The 19,092-nt window shown below is 54.6% G+C and overlaps 1 protein-coding gene across 5 annotated transcripts in view; it reads right to left on the reverse strand.

Moving 5' to 3' along the window:
• RNF220 (ring finger protein 220) overlaps positions 1 to 19,092 on the reverse strand; it is a 234,461-nt gene that overhangs the window by 44,903 nt on the left and 170,466 nt on the right. The gene's annotated exons all lie outside the window — the stretch shown is intronic.

Below are 19,092 nucleotides of genomic sequence, written 5' to 3' on the forward strand. Positions count from 1 at the left end.
CACCAGGTTCTTTACATGCAGCATTTATACATAGAATACACAGGGTGACACATTTCTGCCTGCATACCATTAGCTCAGATTGGCACTGCCCACCCCACACGGCCTCCAACCACCTCTAGGTCCTTAGGAAACAAGAGCTTGGCTGGTGCCCTGACCCCCACTGTTATGGGTACGATTTACACCCTACCCTAGCAGTAGAGGGGGCCTGGATTGAGCCGGGCAGGTCTCCCGGGTGGCCAGTGGCCAACATATGCAGGACAGCCAGGCGGAGGTCAGCCATGGACAGGTTTAGGCTCAGACTTGGGCTCGAACTGGAGCCAAGGGTTCTAGGCCAACACACGATCGAGCTCACTGGGTCTGGGGCATGGAACCCCAGTTGTTGCCACCATCAGCCTTTGCTCCACCAAGGGCACCAGCCAACCTGTTTAGGGACTGATGGGGCTTCGGGGGTCACAGGTATTTCATAGCCCTGACCTTGGCTGTCCCAAACACAACTGCAGCCTCTCTCCTCTCTGGAGCTGCAGTTCAGCTCCCCTCCTCCCTTAGCTAATAACTTCCAGACAGAGCCCTGTGCTGGGCCAGGCCAGTGGTGGGTGGCAGCAGATGTAGCCTCCCAGGGTTCCCCATTACTGACGGTAGGAAAGGGCCCAAGTCAGGAAAATCTCCACATGTGGACACGCACACAGATCCTCTCAAATGTCTGGACACACGTTCACGTGAGGGCAGTGGCACACACAGGTAGGGGCTCACACGAGCACGTCTAGAGAACCTCGCCAGAGTGTAGGTTCTACATCTGCGAGTGTAGACAGAGTATACCTGGACGCTCTCCCCGGCCTGCCCACCCACTTCACTCTCCCCCAGCGCCTTCCTTGCCATGGAGCCCAAGTGCTAGGACTGTACTGTTTAAAGTAAAGTAAATCCAAGTGTGCTTTACCCCCCGCTGGCTCTGACTATGGGCTTATAAAAATGAAGTGGGGAACCTCTGCAGCTGTGGGCAATAAATCCTGAACTGCGGAGGAGGGCACGTTACCTGCGTTCTGGGCTGATGGGTGGGACTTGGGGCACTGGTTACAGGGGCCTGCAGGCTGGGTGGGCAGCAGGCCAGCTCCTCGGCCTCAGGCACTGCCTGCTAGCCCAGCCCCGGCCAGCTGTGCCCCACAGACCTGCGGGGTCGGGAGCCTGGAACCCCTGAGCCCAGGCTGGCCGGTGGGCAAGGACAGAGAGAGAGAGAGAGAGAGAGAGAGAGAGAGAGAGAGACTGGAGCAGAGAGATGTAGGGAGGGGAAGAGGAGGAGGAGGAGGAGGAGGAGGCTGGGGTGGGGAGAGCGAGTAAGACAGGCACGTGCTGCTAAGGCTGAGGGGAGCCCTCGCATCTGGAGATCAATTAGCATCAATTACTGACTTCATTTAATTGTCGTCCAAGATGAATTTGTCATTTTTAGCTGGGAATTAATGGGAGACCTTCACCTCTCCCTGGCAGCAGCCGCGGAGCCCGCAGCGGTCACCCCAGTCTCCTAGGAGCCCTGAATCCTGCTGGGCCGGGCCAGGCCGAGGGGCGGGCAGCGGGCTTCGGGCAACTCCGCCTCCGGGGTCCCCCGGCCTGGCCCACTAGCCCGGGGCGCAGGTGGGGGCCGTGGGGCCCGCGGAGCAGTCCTTTGCTGCCTCTGGCTTCAGCCAGAAATTAATTTGCTGGGCTGAGCGTGTTTACCTTTTCCCAGCAAAGGCGAGACAGTAAACAGCGGACCGGCGGCTGAAATTGAATTGATAACTGCATCAACGTGCCAGATAACGCCTAAAATAATACGCCGATAAGGAAATTCGATTTGATTTGCTGCTGCGCATCAGATTGGCCCCATCTGTAGCTGCCTGTAATCATTTTCAATTGCGTTGGGAAACCTTATTTGTCCTTAAATATTTCTGTCATTTTTCATTGCTGGCGACAGATCCTCGGGCAGGTGGCAGGGGTGCGCTGCCTCTGCGGGCGCGGGGCAGCGGCCCGAGGAGGAGGGGTGGTGGGGACTCTCAGGAAGGGAGGCAGGGAGCCGGCGGCCGGGCGGCCCGGGCGGTGACAGCTGTTCCTCCAATCAATCACGCTGTCGACAGGGAGGGACGACTGGCTGGCAGAAATTGAGTTTGCCTCACAGGGGACGATTGAGCAAATTAATAGCCCATTAGCCAAGCAGTGACCTGAGAAATGAAGGTGCAGGGGTTCCTGCTCGCTCAGGCCGGCTGGGGTGGGGCAGGGCAGGGGGAGGGGCTGGGGAGCAGGTGGGGGCACCTGGGGATGGGGCACTCGGAGGTGGGCCAGGGAAGGGAAGGTGAGGCAGGAGCCCTGGCAAGCTGGGGGAGGCCGGCTGGAGGGCGGAGGTCGGAGGAGAGATGCTGGGGGAGGAGAGGGGAGGTGGCTCCGGGGTCTCTGGACATCTCCAGGGCTCTGTGCCCCGCCAGAAGCTCTCCTTCCTCCATCCCTAGATGCTTCCTTCACTTTTTCTCATCCCTTTTCCCTGAAATGGGCCCCTCCCCTGGAGACACCACTCCCTGGAGTCGTCCAGGTGCAGGTGGTCTCTTCTCCCAAGTCCAGGTGGCTCAGGCCCTGGGAGGTGGGGTCAGTGGCTGGTGGGTGCTCACTGCCAGGCCGGCCCTCGGCCTCCCGCGCTGTGGGCTCTGATGTCAAGCACCGCCCTGTGCCCCGCATCCCTGGGCCTGCTCCCACTCGTCCACCCAAGCCCCACCACTGACCTCCCCTCCTCGATGGCCGTTCTTTCCCCTGTACTCACTTCCTCCTGGAGGACCTGCTCAACAGCCCCAATTGCTCTGTGGCTACAACTCCCTCTCCGCCCACCCTCCTAGGGCCTTACGCCCATCACACTTGCTTCTCCCGCTCTCCTCCTCCCACCTCCCGAGACACCACTCACTCGTGGACTGTAGCCCGAGTCCTAGGGCCCATCACCTCAACTCCCTCTTGCATCCTCTGCCTCCACAATCCAACTGTTCTCCTTTTTGTCTCAGACACACAGGCGGCTAAACGCAGCTGGGGAAAATCACAAAACCGCGCAGATATGTGCCAATAAAAATTCACAGTTTCCAATCTCGGCACTCCTAAACAATCCCTTCACATGCCCTTGGTCAGCTCTGTCTCCTTTTTCCCACAGAGACAATCCAATAATATTTTACTATCTGGAGCCCCCTCCCCACCGCCCCATCTCCTGTCCCCAGCTCTCTTACTAGGTGGCCTTGCTTCCCACTTTGCTCAGAAATCTGAAGTCCTTAGGGAGGAGTTCCCTCAACTTCCAGATCCACACACACCTCTTTTTCTCTTCCAGTTTCAGTGGAAGAGGCATCCGTCTCCCTGTTCTAGCCAGGATCCCTTCTCCTGGGTTTAGAATCTCACTCCTGCCTATGTCTGTGGGGAAAGCTGCTGTGGGTGCCCTCTCTCCTGCGCCCCCCCTTCCCTCCTCAGGCCTCCATCCATCAGTATCTACATGCTTGGAGTCACCTCCACTGCAACAATATCAACAACTCCTCTCTCCCTTCTGTATGGCACCTTGTGACAAAGGCCCTCTTCTTCCCATCTCACCTAAGATGCTCCAAGGAGCCTTGCTTGCTGTCCATACTCCTTTCTCTTAGTAGTTCTTTTTTTTTTTGTTTTTTTTTTTAAGATTTTATTTATTCATGAGAGACACAAGAGAGAGGCAGAGACACAGGCAGAGGGAGAAACAGGCTCCATGCAGGGCTTGATCCAGGACCCTGGGATCACAACCTGAGCCCAATGCAGACGCTCAACCACTGAGCCACCCTGGTGGCCCTCTCTTAGCACTTCTTAACTCCCTGTGATCTGCACCCCCACTGCCCCACACTTTAATATTTATTGAGGGTCTTCCATGTGCTAGGCACTGCACCGAACTCTAAGGATACAACCAAATCTACGTCCTAATGGAGCTTACAAAGTAGGAGGAAACACACAATAAAATTATACAAACAACTGTAGTCATGCCAAAGAGAGGTGAACAGTGCTCATGCGGACCTGGAAATGCAGTTTTGCCCTGCTCAGAGGAAGCCAGCAAGGCCTCCCTGAGGACGAGACGCAGGCTGAGACGTGATGGGTAGGTACAAGCTGTACAGATGAGGAGGAAGGAAAGAGAATAACATCGATCAAATCCTTCCCTGTGCCAAGCACTTTACTACTTCGTAACTGAGGGAACGGGCAAGAAGCTCCATAACCTGCTCATGGTCACCCTGTAAGCGGTGGTGCTGGACCTCCAGCCTAAGCAGGGCAAGGCCAGAACCCGGGCTCTTAACCCTTCCACCCCACTCCCTGGGGCCAGCTATCACCTTGTCTTCGCCCACTCCTCTCTCTGCCCCCCACCCCCATCCCTACCTCCAGTCCTGTCCCATGCCTGTCACCATGCAGGATCCTCTGCTAGGATGACCCGCAGGCTCTTCAAGCCCAGTGCACCTGAAATAGGATTTACCTTCTCTGGACCTGCCTTCCACCTGCTTTTTCCATTTGCATGAGACACTTAAACCCCGCCCCCGCCCCCCCCCCCCCGCCCCGCCCCAGATTCCCTGCATCTGGGAGTCTTACTCTTTACTCTGGCCCCTCCATCAAGTAAGTCTACATCGTACTTGTCTTTATGTCCTAAGCAGCCCCTGGCACCATCTTTTCTACATTGCTTTGGTTCAGGCATCATCTCCAGTCTTTCCTGTCATCTCCTAACACATCTCTGTCCCCTCTAATCCATTTCTCTCTCTACAGCCAGCAGGATCCTCCTAAAACACAAATTGGGTCCTATCGTTCAGCCACTTAAGACCCTTCTTCGGCTCCCGAAGCCCACAGCATAAATTCCGGACTCCTTATCCCGCGAGCACCTCTCCAGCCTGTAGCCTCTCCGGCAATGCTGTGTGGACAAGCCCCAGCTCTTCGCATGGTGTCCTTACCGCCAACGGTGCCCACGACATCCATCTCCCTATGGGCAACCCATAATTCCTTATTTATTCCTGAAGACTGCACCCAGACAATCCTTCCTCTTCGCAGCCTTCCCTGGTATTACCCTCCCATGCTATGTCTTACATGTCTTTACCTCTTCTCGCACACATCATGCATATAACATTGCAATGGTTTGTTTGTCCATCCGTCTCCCCTGGTGGACTCTGAGCTCCTTGATGGCAGGGAGCTTCTCTGATTTGCCTGGTCCGCTCAGGGCCTGACACAGGGCCCGGCGCAGAGTGCGTGGCAGTTAGGCTGCTGAAGGACTCAGTGGCCAAGCCAGTGGGAGGAGAACTTGAAGGGGCTGCAGGAGAATGGCTGAAAAGACAGTGAAAGCTGGGGTGGGTGGGAGGTGGAGGTGCGAGGGTGACAGGTAGGAGTAGGGGAAGGTCGGCAGTTGAGGGAATGCTGTCAATTTCTTTTGTTTAAATAAAGCCTGGTTTCATGGTCAGTGACAGGGACGAGGCCCAATGACTTTCAAAGGGAGGAGCCCTTGAAACACAGAAGCTCTAACTGTTCTAGAAAAAATAACAGTGTCCACAGACCTGGTGGGAAGGAGGTGGGCAGTGGTCCCCTGAACGCAGCTGGCCAGTCAAATCCTGTGCCTAGAAACACTGACAGGACAGACAGATACTCACGTGCTCACAGAGGGTCTCCAGGAGCCTCCCCCATCTCCGAGCCCTCCGGGGGCCTCTATGCTAGCCCAGCACCCCACCCAGAACCCCTGGGCTGCTCCCTCTCTCAGCAATTTCCCTACCCAAGAAAGCTCTAAGGGTTTCAATTACCGGCGCATGGGATTTAGTGCCCTGGGCTTCTCTGACTGGAGGAGATTTATTTGAAGGTTTAGTGTCGTGGAGAATTCACGTCTTCACTCCCAGGAGCCCAGCTTCCGTCCTGAGCCCCTAAATCAGGAACCAAGATGGGCTATTGTCACTTACCGCATTAGCCTCGTTAGCGGACCAGGAGGGGTGATTAATAGCAATGCACACACAGCCATCCTGCTCCCTGGCCCGGGAGGGGGTGGGGAGCGGCTGAGCCTGCTCCAGGATAACCTGGGGGTCCGCATGGGAGCCCCCCCAGACACGGAGCCCCATGGACAGGTGAGCGCCTGGCCCAGACTGCCCCGTGGGAGGCCTCTGGGGCCTGCTCCTGGAGGGGCCGGTTCCAGGTGAAGGCCTGAAGCAGACACCTGTGTGCACGGGGTGTGTGTGGGGGGTGTAGGGCATGGGGAGCAGGGGGTCCCTGATTTCATTTCCCAAACACTCCATGAGTGCTGCCTACGGGCCAAGTGGTTTTCTAAGAGCTGGAAGCACAGCACTGGGGAGGACAGACAGGGCCCTGAGACAGAGGGGGTGTGTGTGTGAGCGGAAGGGAGCAGTGTAAAGAGAGAGCAGTTGGGGGAGAGAGAGAGGTGTGAACCCCTGAGCGAGGGAGAGGTTCACAGGAGAGGCAGGAGGAGAGAGGAGGGCAGGTGTGAGGGAGCGCCTGGGAGCCCTTGGTGTGACAGTGGGTGTGTAGACAGGATTGGGAAGGTGCTGGAGAGAGGAGGGAGTGTGTATAGGGGCAGAAGATGTGGGACAGAGGGCTGGGTGTGTACTTTCTTTCTCTGCAGTTTCTAGCACCTCCCACCCCCACCCCCCCCACAGATTTTCTGGGGTCAGGCTAGCCTGGGTTTGAATGTCAGTGCTGGGTACTTCATTCACTTATTTATCCGTTCGCTCGCCTGACGTTTACTGAGCATTTACTAGCTTTTCCCTTCAGTGCCTCATTTTTCTTACCTGTAAAGCGGAGACTAACAGGGCAATGATGAGAACCCAGGGAAGTAATTTATTAAAGTGTCTTGTGAGCACACAGAATTAGGAGCCAGATGCACCGTGGCCCAGCACCTGGCGTGTGGGTCAAGAAGTAGTAGCTACAGAGCTGAGGTTGCCCTGCCCATCCTGTCTCCCCCTCTCTTTTTCCTCTCTCTTACCTCGTGCGCTCACAGTCACAGCTGAGCCATAGTATTAATTATTAGAGCCAATTGACTGTTTAGACTCTGATGTTTTAACTAATCACCACTAATGGCAGACACTGGTGGGCAATCACAATCATTTAGTTCCCAAGCAAACCCCTTCTCATAGTTGAGAGCAGCCCAGGGTGGGGCTGGGGTGTGTGGGTTCAACAATAACTGGGACTAGGAAGGGGAGTGAGGGGGTGACTGGTACCCAGAGGAGGCTCTTCTCTCCCCACCCGGGGTGGGGAGGGGTGCCCTCTGGGCCAAGGGCCCTCCGGAGCAGTCAGGTCCCCTGGGGTGGGTCAGCTGAGCCCTACCTTGAAATGAGTTGCCTTCCTTCCCCGTCCTCTCACTTCTCTGCCCTTTGGCCTCAGTCTACCCTTTTGACCTAGAATCCTGTCACGGGAATTCAGTCTCCAGCAACCACCACCCTGCACCAGAAATATCCTAGCTGTTCGCCTTCTCCGAGTTGCTTTTCAATTGTAGTTCCTAAAAGACTGCTTCCGGGAAGAGTCGTTCAGACATGGGTTCAAATCCCACCTCCTTGATGGGCAGCAGCTGTAGGCTGGTTGGACTAGGAAGTGGCACCCTGCCCGTTTGGCTGAGGGCCTGGAGAAGAGGGCACGCATGTGCTCTGTGTCGCTGAGTGTGGAGAGCACACCAGGGATCGGGGTGTGTCCTGAGCCCTGTGCACCCGTGTACTTGCCCTGCCTTCTTCACACGGAGGCCTCAGGGCCCTGGCCCGCATGCAGCCCTGACCCATTTGAAGCCCGGGTCCATCCTACATCTGCTCCAGCCTAGCTGGGGAAGTCAGAGCCCCAGATCTCAGGAAAGCCAGCTTCAGGGTAGAGGCCAGGCAGGGCGGGACCGTGGGGTCCAGATGTCCTGGAGGGGGTGGCCTAGGTGCCCGTGGCCAGTAGGTGTCGCTGTGGCTCCAGCAGTGGGAGGGGGTGCCTGGCAGGGGGCCCTGGAGGAGGCCCTGGGGCTCCACGCCCTCTGGCCTTCCTGCCCTGGCCTCTCTCCTTTCTGCCAGAAAAGCTTCCCGGATGCTTCTCAAACTTTAAGTGAACAGAACTCTTGGAAGTTCACGTTAAAATGTAGATTTGGATTTGGTAGCTCTGAGGTGGGTCCCAAAGATTTTTTTTTTTAAGATTTTATTTATTCATTCATGAGACACACAGAGAGAGGCAAGAGACACACAGGCAGAGGGAGAAGCAGGCTCCCTGCAGGGAGCCCGACATGGGACTCGATCCCAAGACTCCAGGATCACACCCTGGGCCCAAGGCAGACGCTTGACCGCTGAGCCACCCAGGAGTCATGAATTACTGTTTTTTATTTGAATTTCTAAAGAGTTCGCAGGTAAAGCTGATGCTGCTGGTCTGTGACCACCCTCTGAGTAGCAAGGTCCTAGGGGAGACAGCTCCCTAGCTGGGGGACCCTGTCTGTCCTCCCTTCCAGAGCCAACACTCACCCTCACTCCCACTTCCTCGACAAAGATCCCAGACCAGAGGATGGGGTACCTAGTAGAGATTCCATCTTTTTGGAGACCAGCACGAAGCAGGCAGTCTACAGGGAAGCTCTGAAGCAAAATCTAACTCCAGTCTTCTGAGTCTGCCCAGCCTCACCACCTAGCTCAACTCCTAAATTTAAACCTAAACCTGAATCTACTCCCAATTTCCCAAAATAACCCCAGTTCCCACCGTCAGAGCTATATCCTGACACCAGCCTCAGCCCAGCTCTCGTGCCCCTTTAATCTAAATCCAACAATTGTACCATCCATTGCTTCAGGCCTGTCCCAGGACTGAATGTCCCCCCAGCCTCCCCGATAATCTTCCTGGCCCCCTGCCATACTCTTCTAGAGACCAGTTTGAGCCAGAACAGTGGGGCAATAGGATCTGAGAACAATTGCCTCATCAAGCTGGTCCAGGCCCGCCTTAGCAGCAGAGCTCAGGCGTTTGCCCCAAGCAGAGGGAAAAAGCAATTTAGCAGCCTGGTTGAGGGTAGGCATTCCCACACATTTTCTGGAAGTTTCCTTTCTGCTGGAGAGAGTGAGAAATCTTGTCCTTGGTCTATATTCTCCGTCCTAAAGGCTCCATTTTTTGGGGTGTTGGAGAAGGCAGGGAGGAAGTATATCCATTAGCCCAGCCTGATTGCAGGTGAAAAAGGAGGATATAGTGTGTGTGTGTGCACACGCGCGCGTGCTGGGGAGTGAAGCAAGCAAAGCACCCTCTAGGGCTTTTTTTTTTTTTTTTTTTTCCTGAATCAAGGTTTTTCTGAGAGGCCCTCCTCTTTTCCCAGCTCTGTCTACTATCTGGTCCTCTCGGGAACGACAGAAGCTGATTATTACAGGTCGGACATTTTGTGATTTTTATTTTAAAGATTTATTTATTTATTAGGGAGAGACACAGGCACAGGGAGAAGCAGGCTCCATGCAGGGAGCCGGATGTGGGACTCAATCCCAGGACTCCAGGATCACGCCCTGGGCTGAAGGCAGGCGCCAAACCTCTGGGCCACCCAGGGTTCCCCCCATTTTGTGATTTTTAAAGAAAGAATGCAACTTTAAATAGGAATTATTTGGTTTTGCCCTGGTGGACTACCCACTGTGACCCATTCTCCAACTCTGGGGTGCAGGAGTGGCTCAAATCAGAGAAGAACCATTTCTCACACCGTGAGGCACTGAATAACAAAAAATACTTCTACCTGTGTCAAACACTTCTGCCTTTAAAAAGCACTCCCCGGGATCCCTGGATGGCGCAGCGGTTTAGGGCCTGCCTTTGGCCCGGGGCGTGATCCTGGAGACCCGGGATCGAATCCCACATCCGGCTCCCGGTGCATGGAGCCTGCTTCTTCCTCTGCCTGTGTCTCTGCCTCTCTCTCTCTCTCTCTCTCTCTGTGACTATCATAAATAAATTTAAAAAATTAAAAAAAAATAAAAAGCACTCCCCTTCTCCATTTATACGTAGCTCTACGTAGGAAACTAGTTTCTAGAACATGTCCACGTTTACAAAGTAACTCTATAGGGGATCCCTGGGTGGCTCAGCAGTTTAGCGTCTGCCTTTGGTCTAGGGCACGATCCTGGAGTCCCGGGATCGAGTCCCACAGCAGGCTCCTGGCATGGGCCTGCTTCTCCCTCCTCCTGTGTCTCTGCCTCTCTCTCCCTCTGTGTCTATCATAAATGAATAAATCTTTATTTTTTTAAGATTTATTTATTTATTCATGAGAATACACAGAAAGGAGAGAGAGGCAGAGACACAGGCAGAGGGAGAAACAGGCTCCATGCAGGGAGCCTGACATGGGACTCAATCCCGGGTCTCCAGAATCACGCCCTAGGCTGAAGGCGGCGCTAAACCCCTGAGCCACCAGAGCTGCCCCAATGTAAATCTTTAAAAAAAAAAACAAAAAACAAAGTAACTCTATAGTTTTACAAATCACTTCTCATCAACCATTTATGGGAAAAGACCCTTTTGGAGACCTTGGAAAAATTCCTTCACTCCCCTGTGCCTCAGTTTTCTCATCTGTAAAATAGGAAGAATAGAAGTAGCTGCTTCACAGGGTTATGCATCAAGTCATTTGAGTAGTTCCTGGCACATCTAAGCCCTTTATGTCAAGTGTTTGCTATCATTATTGCTGCTGTTGTTATTACTAATATCCCAGGATATTTAGCACCTGAGGTAGGGAAAGTCTCTGTAGATCGGGGTAGGTGAAAGTACTTGTCCAAAGTCTGCTGCTGGTAAGCTTAGAAATGAATCTCTTGGGATGCCTGGCTGGCTTAGTGGGCACAGCGTGTGACTGCTGATCTCAGGGTGGTGAGTTCAAGTCCCATGTTGGACATGGAGCCTACTGAAAAAAAAAAAAAGACTACAAAAATGAAAACTTTGAAAAAAAAAAAAAGAAAACTTTGGCTTCTTTGGTCCGGTGCTGTATCCTAACCACATTAAACACATCCGGCCAAAGCAATCCCTATCAGGAAACAGAGACTGAGTGGGGAGAAGGGTAGGGTCTTAGACCCTCTGGGGGGTCTAGGGCATGGAGGGAACAGAGGAGGAGGCCTAGCTTCCCCTTGTTGAGTGTGGGAACTGAAGGGGGGTGGGAGTGGGGGCAGGAGACTGGGTAGGCCCTGCTCCTGGATCTGTTCTGTGGCTGTCGGCTGGGCTCCCATGACCCTTAACCACGCAGCTCTAGACCCGATCCCCCCACCAGAAACATTTTCCTCTCCTCAAGCTTGTGTCTTTTTCGTTTCCACATTGGCATTCTCTTCCAGGCCAGGGGTGGGCTAAAGGTAGGCGGTAGGAGTAAGGAGCCTGGTGGGTGGAACGTGAGTTTTGGAGTCAGAGATCTGGTCCCGAAACCTACCTTAGCATTACCAGCCACGCACCCTTTGGGCAAGGGCCTTACTCTACGTGAGTCTCCACTTCCTCACACCTAGAGGCTGAGGGTAATGCTATTAGGCTCCCAGGTTGCTCTGAGGAATGAATCAGCATGCACAGCCTGAAGCACAAAGATCCGCACGGCTAGGTGTCAGCATGCCTCCCTGCCCTGCCTGGAAGTGGGGGTGCCAGGGGCCGCTGCAGGCTGAGGAGTGTAGGGGGCCCAGGCTGACAGCCTGGGAACCTTGGGGTACCCTTGGCCACTGGCTCTAGGGCTCCTCCTTCCACACAGGCCGAACCCTCCCCCAGGCAGAGTGGTCAGTGGTCATCAGGACAACACAGGCCTGTGTCATGAGGAAGGCAGCTGTGTGGGGGGCTGGGCTGGAGGTTCTGTGCAGAGAGGGCGTGAGGCGGGGGGAGCTGGGTGGCCTGGCCAGGCACAGCCTGTTACCAGCTGCGCCCTGGGGCTCTCCACCCTGCCCCCACCAGCACCCTGTAGCTGGAAGTCACCAGCCCTGGGCTCCTGTGTCCTAGTTCTCGGTTCTAACTGTGACGTGGGGCTGAGGAATTTGGTGAAGTGTCCCACAGCTCAGGCTGGGTCTGCTCAAGAGAGAGCCTGCCCTCTGCTCCCTCTCCCTCTGTCCACTGGGTTGTCTGTCCCTTTCGCTCTCTTTTCAATTTTATTATGAGCTGTTCCAAACTTAGTCCTGGAACACCCTCAAAGTTTGGGGGCCAGTGCTTGGGAAAGAAAAGCAGCCCATGCTCCAGGGCTGGGCACAGAAGATCCCATTGCAGGGCCGAAGGGGAAGGGACTGAGGAGGACAGGGCTTCCTGGAGGAGGGAGCCCCAGAAGCCTGGCTTGTAGATGAGATGGCAGGAGAAGCAAGGGTGGAGCAGTAACCAAGGCAAAGGCGGGGAGACAGCCCAGCAAGGCTTGAGAACATGGCTGCAAGAGAGGAGGATGGAGCAGTAATGGGGCTGGGTGACATAGGCTGGCGGGGGGGGGGGGGGGTCCCCTGGGCCTCTGTGCTATAGGCATCAGGAGCGAGGGATGTGTTGTGAGCCAGGGAAAAACAAGGCCTTGGCATTTCAGACCATGAAATGGTCTGGGGAGACTTACAGCCCATGCCATTGACCCCCCTCAATCTTTAGACAGGGCATTGAGGCTTGCAACCAGAAGAGTCCTTTGCAGGAGGACGCGTCTTGGCCATGTCTGTAACTCCCATCAGCCAGCCACTGGCAAGCCTGCAGCAGCTGGATCCTTGCACACGGGGGAGGTAGCTGGGATTATCATCCCCATTTTACTGATGAGGCGGTGAGAGGCGTCAGGTGAGATGCCTGACGTCCCCCAGCGGCACATGATGGAGCTGGGACTTGCAAGGTTGGTTCATGGTCGACCACTGTTTACCGGCCAGCCTCGTCTCTTCCCCACTTCCTGCTGTGTACCCCACTGTTCCGGCCACACCAGATTCTTTTGGTTTCTCAAGTGGGCCACTTTCTCTCACCTGTGGGCCTTACCATATGCTGTTCCCTCCGCATGGATGGCAGGCCTCTCCGATCTCGGCTTCGCGGTGAACCGTCCGGGAAGCACTACTATTTTGAATCTTTTGGCTCCACCGTGCGTCCCCGCAGCCTCCAAGCCTCACCTGTCACATTGTGATTACACTCTCCTGGTCTGTTTTCTCAACAGGGCCTGGCGCAGTGATGTCAAGTGAGCTCAGGCCCACCCCAGCCTTCCTATCTAGCTGTGGCATCAGCAGCACCCCTCCACATGGGAAGGAGGGGCACCGGGACCTGACCAACACAGGAGGTGCTAAGGATGCTCCTGGGCCTGCCAGGAGCAAAGGGTCAGGGGGCGGGGGAGCGCTGGAGAAAGCAGAGACGCATGGGTATTTAAGGTCAGTGTAGCACCTGGCCTAACGCAGGCCTGGTGAGACTTCGGGGAGGAAAGGGGGCTCCTCCTAAAGGCTGCAGAGGTGCCTCTGGGACGAAGGCCCTTGAAGGATAGGGAATGCCAAGCTTCCTGCAGAGCAGAGGACATCCCCGGGAATGAGTGGGAACAAACACTACAGAGGAAGGAATTCGGCTCCCTACCAAGACTCTCTGCCCAGAGGGCACCATATGGGGTTACCTGGGAGGCTGGTCCCTCTAACATGCTGAGTGGATGCCCCAAGGTGTCATAACTACACCTGTGGGTGCCCGTGCCCCAGCTCAGGGCTTACCACGGAAAGCACATTGTCTGAGGACCATACCATGAGCCAGCACCCCCTGGTCACAGAGCCACGCACATGTCAGTCCCAGTGTGCCCTGCCCATCCCTCCCGGGCCTCCATCCTCATATCTGGCTTTGCCTTGGGCCAGCGACTGCCCTCATTTCTCTTACAGCACTTTGCATCTTGACCTGTGCCAGAGTCCACAGCCCGCTCACCTGTCCATGCAGCCGCAACTCACCCCTACTGATTGCAGGCACCCCCTCTGCCTGCACTGTACCTCCTCCAGAGTAGGAGCTCCCTGAATGCAGGGGCTTTGTTTTAGAATCATGTTGTTCCTGGGCGGCTGGGTGGCTCAGTGGGTTTAGCATCCGCCTCTTGATTTTGGCTCTGGTCGTGATCTCATTAGATAAAGCCCCATGCTGGGCTCCGCACTCAGCGGGGAGCCTGCTTCAGGATTCTTTCTCTCTTCCTCTGCCCTTCGCTCTCTCTCTCTCTTTCTCTCTAAAATAAATAAATCAACAAATCTTAAAAAAAAAAAAAAAGAATCATCTCGATTTTTTGCAGTTCCCAGCCTACATATTGTTTGTAAATATATGTTAAATTTTAACTATAGGGAGGGACAGAGACGTATAGGATAAGGGATGAGGGCTTTGGCACCCTCAAGCCTGTTTTGCTACATGTATAACAGAGACAGTAATTCCCCATCGCCTGGGATCCTCGGGAAGCACAAGTGAGATTAAGATAGGCATTAGTCCACTTTTAAGAGGTGGATGTTCCTTTATCTCTATTTCACAGATAAGCACTTGGGGCTCAGAGAAGCTTGAGGACTTGCCCAGGGTCACACAGCAGGGAAGTGGAAGCGCCTGGGATTCAGATGAATCCTCTTCCCCTCTCTGCTGCTCTCCAGTTTGAAGCCGGTGGGTGGGGGTTTGGCTGCAGGTGGGGATATGTAAATCAAGAAGGGGAGACAGGTAAGGATCTTGTGGGGTATGGAGTTCAACCCGAAGCACACAGTTTGGCAGGGTGAACCAGAAGGGAGAAGTAGTGGGGAGGGGCCTGCCTGAAGCCAGGGGGCTCCTCAGGGAGAACACATGGCCTTGTCTTCTGGGTGCCGGATTTAATTCTGGGAGGGGAGGCAGGCCCCAGACACAGGAAAGGCAGCGGGTGAGTTGGGTGGCGGGGCGGGATGGTGAGGGAGGCTTGAGATCACAGCATCTGAAGGTGGGAGAGCCATCGGAAATGGGTGGCAGAGATGGGTCCAGCCAGCCCTGGTACTCTTCATACCCTGCTTCCGCAGGCAGGGCTGGCGCCTGGCCACCTGCCAGACTCCTTGCACCTGGGCTGGGGCCCAGCCCGTGGGCAGCCCTGGGCTCCTACTACCTCTGCCCCCTGGCCCAGCAGCAGGCCCAGCTGGCTCACCTTCTCAATCAATACTGTGCTCTTAATGGGCCCAGCCACCAGCACCAACCAGGGGCATTAAATGTTAATTATATCTATTTGGATTTGAAAAATTTTATTACTCAAGTTAATTATGGCTGGAGTCATAAAAAGGTTTCAGAGTGAAAGGGCTGCCTTATTGGGGCCACTTTCCCCAAGACAGATTGGAAAGGAAAAGAAGAAATAAAAGCATCTGGCTCAAAGGGCTGGGTGCTCCCCATCCACTAGGTTGAGAGCTCGGGGTTCCGGACCCGCATCCGCCAAAGCCTGAAGCATAGCTCACCCACCAGCAGTGCTGGGCCCCAGAAGACAGGAGAGGTCTGTCCTGGGAAGGCCGGGCCTCCGCTCATAGCCCGGGTGTGAGTGGTGCCATCAGCAGAGAAGGGCCCCCTGCCAGGGGAGGTCCAGGGAAAGCACTGAGGACATTTGGGCTTCCAGAGATCTGGGATTGAAGGATATGCCCGGGGCTCCTCTCCAAGTGGTCTTGATACTGGGAACTCCTCCAGCCCAGCTCCCCACCCAGGGCGGCCCCACCCAGCCCAGTCTGATTGCTTCCTGCCAGCCCCACTTATGATTCATGGGCCTGACCTTCAGCTATAAAGTGCTCACTGTAGCCGGCATAGAGGCAGGATTTACAGCTCTGGGGTCAGCTGTAGGCAATGACACACACAATAGCTGACTCACGAGGGTGCCCCATTTCCAGCCCACACATAACTCTCTTTTGCACACACAGGTACACATGCACACATCTCGACAGAGACACAGATGCACGTTCACGCCCAGGAGCTCTCCTACTGGCACATTCGGTAATGGGAGTTCCATTTGTGGAGCAAGTATGGTGTGTTAGGTGCCTCACAGGCATTTGTCTAATCCTTAACACCAATCCTGTAAGGTTGAAGCAGTGCTACTCGTTTTATAGAAGAGGAAGCAAACCAAGGCTCAGGCAGGTTAAGTCATTTGAGCTCATGTGCCCAACAAGGGAACTGGCTCTGCACAGAGCCGCGATGTCAGCACAGTTGGCCAGGGAAACGGTAAATCCGTCGGAGAACTGGCACTACAGCAGCCTAGGGAGTGGGGTGGTAAGCCAGGCCATCCCATCCCGCCTCCCTCTTCCCCATCAGGACCTAGAGGCTGGTTCAGAGTGGAAGAGAATGTTCCAGAAGCAGATCTCCCCCTGGGCCCCCTGCAAAATGATAGAAGGGAGACTAAAAACCAGGAGAGGAACGCCTTAACCAGATGAGACTGGAACTGAAAAGTGCACAAACTTTAAAAAGTCACAAGTCATTGCAGGTGGGGGGTGGGTGCCTGGGTGGCTCAGATGGTTAAGCGTCTGCCTTCAGCTCAGATCATGATCTCCAGGTCCTGGGATGGGGTCCCACGTCAGGCTCCCGGCTCAGCGGGGAGTCTGCTGCTCCCTCTCCCTCTGCCTCCGCCGCCCCCTGCTCATGCTCTCAATCTCTCTGTCTCTTTCTGTCTCAAATGAATAAATAAAATGTTAAAAAAAAAAGTCATTGGGAATTAGGTAGGATTTGCCCATGTTGTGAAAAGATCGACTGCCCATCTGACAAAGGGCACTCAAGAAAGGATAGTTGGTAGGGAGGGGAGAAGTTTCATATTTGTGTCTCCCAAGTTTGAGCTACTCAATATACTGGTTTTATTATCATTATTGTCATTCTTGTTCTTATTACTATCCTCTTCCTGGGAAGACCCTGCAGAAGAGGTCCACCATTCCTCTTGGGCTCACATAGCATTTGCCTCTAGCTGCCTCCCATTTTCTCAGGTCTCAGAATTTCCCCAAAGCTAGTGCCTACTGTCCCCGAGGGCCAGCCTGTCACAGTCCTCAGCGGGGGCTCCACTCTCAGGGCCGGTCCTCTTCCTCTCACTCTTGAGTTTTTGCCCGTAGATTAGTTCTTTCTTCGCAGTCTTCAATCGTGTGTGAAATTTCTCCCTGACCAAGGCCAGCCCTTCCCTTGATCTGGGAAATCCCTCTACGCCCTAAGTTTCTTCTGTCTTCTCATCCGCCTCCTGGAGTGAGGGCCTTCACCCTCTAGGATGGAGGGCCCATCACCACTGGCGTCACTACCGTGGCCTCACCCCTGGCTGCTCACCGGTGCCCCACAGAAGCTGTGACCCTTAGGTCCTCCATGGCCTCCTTCTCATGGCATCTGTAGCTATATCTCATGGCCCTGCCCTGCCATCTCCCCTCACCTCTGCTGTCCCTCCTGTCCTTTGTCGCCCCCTCCTCTTCAGCTGACCCGATGCCGGTATCTTGTCTCCTCTTCCCAGTCCTCCAGACTCAAGACTCGCTCCTGTGCTCTTTGCTCTTAGACAATTTATCCTCGGCGACTTTGACTTTCCCCCTCTCTATGTGACTCCCAGAGCTGCCTCCAATTTGATGTTTCTCCTGAATTCCCATCCTGAGTTGTCAACTGTCCAAAGGACATAACTGCTCAGACGCTCTACTGCCACTTCCAATGAAACGTGCTGAAATTGGTGATCACCTTTCTTCAAAATGGCTCACTTTCCTCCACCTCATTTCTATCCATGAAATAACTCTTGTTCTGGCTGCCCCGCCTCCCCAAACACCAGGTCCACTGATTAAATTAATAACACTGAGCAAATATTTTCCAGGTAACTTCATGTGCAAAGCCCAAATAGCCCAGGGTGGTGGGGGTGGAGCTGGGAGGCAGGACAGAGAGTAGTACGATGCCACTGAGGGGGAAGGCTTGGGAATCAGGTTAGATTTGGGTCCAAAGGCTGGCCCCACCACCACTTGTCCGCTACGTGCTATTAGGCAAGTTACTTGAACAGAGAGTGCTTCCTCTTTGCCATACCCTGACATAAAGGCCCTGCCCATCTAATCCACCTCATCCTCACCAACATCTTCACAATATCATCATAATTATTCCATTTTAGATATTGGAAAAACAGAAGGACCTCAGAGAGGTAAAGGAATCTGCCCTAGGTCACATAGCTTAGTAAGTGGCAGAACCCAAGGATGGACCCAGGCAGGCTGGCGGCCTGTACTTATGACCACTTTGCTATATTTAACCTCTTAGGGTCTCGGTTTTGTTCCGGTTTTTTTTTTTTAATTTTTTTTATTGATTTATGATAGTCACACAGAGAGAGAGAGAGAGGCAGAGACATAGGCAGAGGGAGAAGCAGGCTCCACGCCGGAAGCCTGACGTGGGATTCGATCCCGGGTCTCCAGGATCGCGCCCTGGGCCAAAGGCAGGCGCCAAACTGCTGCGCCACCCAGGGATCCCTGGTTTTGTTCCGTTTTGCTTACTATTGTGTCACCAGCATCCAGGAACCCGTTAAATATCTGTTGCGTAGAAGAGGACAGATAAATGGCCAAAATGCACCTGTTGGATTTGATAGCTTGAGTAGTTGCTGACCTTGGCAAAAGCGGGGTAAGGGAAGAGACAGGATCGCAGGGAAAGCTGCAGTGGTGTAAGGAGTGAATGGGGGGGAAGGAGGCTATGGGGGTGTCAGGTGTGGACCAGCCATTCAAGAACTTGGAGGGAGGAGAGAGAGGGGCACAGGGTCTGGGTTGTGACTGTGGTGTGTTTTGTTTTAGTGTACGGAAAAGGGTTGGGGCTCTAGGAGGGAGCACCAGTGCCGGAGCCAGGCATCAGAGAGGACCCAAGGAATAGGATCCCAAGCACCAGGAAAGGGGGCGAATCCTGACCAGGAGGGATGTGGCTCTGTTGGAGAGAGATAGGAGTTAAACAGATCATGGCAGCCTCACTAGGGAAGGCCTGAGCTGAGGAAACCCCAGGGGCTGGAGAGCCTGGAGGAGAGGGACACCTCCTTAACACGATCTTTGCTGGGACAGCCAGTGATCTGGAGAGAGGGGCTCGGGTGGCTGGATCAGAAATGGCTACTTCTGTCTGTGCCAAGACAAGCTGGGGTGGGGGTGGGGGTAGGGGAGGGCAACCCTTGGGCTATGAGAACCTGAGCCCCCAAGCCCCAGTCTTGCTGGGACCAGCAGCTAGCTACTAGGGGACAGCCAGTGAGTATCCCCCCACTGCATCTTACACCCTGACTGGCGGAGCCAACCCCAATTTCCAGAGCTGGAGCCAGCTATGCTT

This window comes from Canis lupus, chromosome 15, assembly GCF_003254725.2.
Source record: "Canis lupus dingo isolate Sandy chromosome 15, ASM325472v2, whole genome shotgun sequence".
Lineage (NCBI taxonomy): Eukaryota > Metazoa > Chordata > Mammalia > Carnivora > Canidae > Canis > Canis lupus.